At 35.3% G+C, this 3,369-nt stretch overlaps 1 long non-coding RNA gene across 1 annotated transcript; it reads right to left on the bottom strand.

Moving 5' to 3' along the window:
- Positions 1-417: 417 nt before the first annotated feature.
- On the bottom strand, positions 418-2,866 carry LOC141608453 (uncharacterized). Its single transcript, XR_012527001.1, has 3 exons — positions 2,594-2,866; positions 2,386-2,495; positions 418-662 (listed from the first exon to the last, which is right to left on the bottom strand). It is a non-coding gene; the product is annotated as an uncharacterized LOC141608453 (long non-coding RNA).
- Positions 2,867-3,369: the final 503 nt, after the last annotated feature.

Here is a 3,369-nt window from a genome sequence, read left to right as displayed (position 1 = left end):
AAATATCGAGAAAGTGGAAGCATTCTTCATTTGGCATAACCAATCTTTAACGGCACCAAAATTAATAACCAACCATCAACAACCTAGCTTGTAAAATTGCATTGTCTACATTTCTTAGAGAGCCATCTTGCAAAAGAGAACATTGGTTAGAACCTAACAAATACCAATCACAAACAGACTACCACATAAAATCCTAAATCTACCCATCCTACCCATCTCTCAAGTTTATTATTTAAAGGTCAAATGATTTTAAGTGGGGTGCACAAACGTGCGTCGGGAGCAAATAAGCTCTGATACCAACTATGACACCCTTAAATTTAGCGTTAAATAAAACACGTAAATTCTACAGAAAAACTGACAGGATATGTTTTTATTTGGTTCAACTAGATAAAACCTGTAATTTTTAAAATTTTCCTAAACCATTCACAAACATCTCCAAGAGGAGGGTGCCAAAACCTGTAAATTCTATCAAACTAATTTACATAACTATGCTAAAGGCAAGAAAATATAGAGATACAAACCAAATTAAAAGAGGGAGACATATGTCCCTTCAAAATATATACATAACCAAAAGTTAAAAGGTTTACTACTAAAAATAGTCAAACTAGGTCCAAGGTTCCTTTGCTCACTAGCTCGTCTGTGACCCCATCTAAATCTTCAACCTGTCAATCGCATTTTATACAAACACGAAAGCCACAATTCAGTGGGGAGTAACTTCGAGTCCTCCCAGCCACGAAACGTCATATTTAATGTAACATGTAATGAAACATGTAAACAACATGATAAACAATTTAATTATCAAGTATACTAACCTATGACCCCCCCTAACTGACCAAAATAAACTATCATGTGAAACATATAACAAACAGTAATCCAAACTTTATCAATTGTAACCGGCTTACATCTCACCTATTACAATTCATAAAATCACCATACAAGAAAGGGCAATATATCAAAGACAGGCATAAGTTCTTAGTACCGTCAATAGTCACTCTGTAACTCGAGTCTATACCACGAGGTAGGGAAGGTAATCGAACCGGTATCTTGGCTCAGCTGTTAATATTAATAAAACATGGCCAAGACACAACACAACCCTAGCCTAAAATCTGCGCAGACCTAGACATGCGGATACACACCACCGCACCCAAGACCCACAATTTTTCTAAAATAAAGTGAGTACCCTAAGGAGTCCACCAAAGGGTTGGCTAGTACTTAAGCTGACCACTTACTATCAAAATAAGTAACGAGGTCATGCCCCAACTTGGATATAAATCCACTAGTCGGGAACACAAAGGCTATTAAGCAGTGAACATATACTCGTCAGAGACTATAAAGACCTATCTATGACAAACACAACAACCTGCAAGAAAGTATTTAATACCAATACCATTTCTAGCAATATTAACAATATTAAAGGCTTCAGGGAATCTAGGGCCATTTCTACAATATAAGGAGCTACTCAATTCAACTAACTACACATGTGAAATAAAGATATAATAAATGGCCTAAAACAAGAAAAAGGCCGATTATCCAATTCATATAAAATTTCATCCAACCGAATTTTTACCCGCAACCCCAGCCCTGCGACAGGTACGGGTTAAATTGCGGCTGACCAATCACTCAATTGACTGACATCGAATCAGTCAAAGGGACTAAGGCTCAGTTTTCGGCACAATCAACAAAACATTACAATTAGCACTATAAAATTCATTTTGAGCCTATTCATTACAATTTTATTTTATAATCTATCCTAACATGTGCAACTACTAATATAAACTTAATTTTTACCATTAACATAATTTTTTTTACTACTAAAATGATTCAATTCAAAAGTATACTCATATGTGACTTATACTAACTATAACATTGATGAACCCGAAATGACAAATATTGCATGAAAAACCGCGAAACAAGCGACGGACCAACCCGGGCCAAGCACGGGCCTGCCGCGGCCCGTCACGGGCCTGTTTCACTGCTGTGAACAGTACCGCGGGTCTGTGAACAGTAACTTTTCTATAAATTTTTCGGTAAAACGACGCCAAATACTCATACGGACTCCGAATTGAGTGATTCAAGTGGCTAAACCACCTAATTTTTCGACGCCGTTCAATCTGTCATATTTTTAGAAACATTGGAAAATGTCTCGGTCCGGTACTGACACGTTCCAGCCAACCCGCGGATTTGTCCCATCAAATAATTACTCATCCAAATTTGTTCTAAACAATAATATACAAATGGTTAACTTAAACTAACAAAAGACAAGCATTAGACATGCATGCAACCATATTATCATGTGGAATTAACTACTTAAATAAAAATCACAACAACATACAAAAACAACAAAGAATGTGACGATTATTCGTCGAGTAACTCGAAATATGTTACCTTAAGCTAGAAAACGAGCAATTAGCACCTTAAAAACCAAACCCTAACAAGCAACTAGCCACTATCTTCGACAATATACGAGTCCCCAAACTCGTCTTCCAATTCTTCACCTAAATAAACAATAAAAACACAATAATAAGTACAAAATACCGAAATTTGCCCAAAATCGTCTTAAAATAACTTCAAGAAAACTGAAATTAAAATATACCAGGAGGTAGATCTCGACGAGAGGATTCCGGAAATATAAATTATGTGAAAATCCGATAAGAAATGAGGAAGTTATGGTGATTTTTGCTTGGATTTTAAGATGAAAATGATGATTTTGGTTTTGGAATTATAAAAATGTAAGAGGAAGATGAAAAAATCAGAAAAAGGAAGGAAGGGGGAAGGGTGCCGCGTGAAAGGGAAAGGAAAGGAGGAAAAGTGCGGGTTTTAGTCGGGATTTTACGAGTCGGTTTTGGCTCGTTTCGATAATAATTAAAACCGTTTGTCAAACGCAAATTCCGCAAGACCAAAGTTCTTAAACACGAGATTACAAGAAAATTGAATACTCATACGACCCATTTCCAAAATCATTTACCCAATGTTCAAAAGAATTGTCATTTTCCCCCCGATATGCCCTTATTTCGAAATAAAAAGTTTTTACACGGTTTAAACTATTTTTAAACATTTCGAAACTATCAAAATAAATACTTTTCTTCAAAATATAATAAAATTATATTTCTTTGAATTATTTTTACTTTAAATACATTATTATCACATTTTACTTGATTAATAAATTACTTCCGAAATATATTAACGGTCCGAAATTACGGGGCGTTACAGAAAACTCCTACCTAAACTCTTAAGGTTATTGACAATACTAGAAAAACGTGAAGACAAAGCTATTAATTGACTCATCTCGTTCCATATTGAACATCTCATATTGTTGCATGAGAACATCAATACGGTATTTCTTGACTTGTGACGTTCCCTCATAAGCAA

The sequence above is a fragment of the Silene latifolia genome, chromosome 10, assembly GCF_048544455.1.
Source record: "Silene latifolia isolate original U9 population chromosome 10, ASM4854445v1, whole genome shotgun sequence".
NCBI classification, from domain to species: Eukaryota; Viridiplantae; Streptophyta; class Magnoliopsida; order Caryophyllales; family Caryophyllaceae; genus Silene; species Silene latifolia.
The sequence above is the reverse complement of the archived record's forward strand: the minus strand, read 5'-3'. Positions and strand labels throughout refer to the sequence as shown.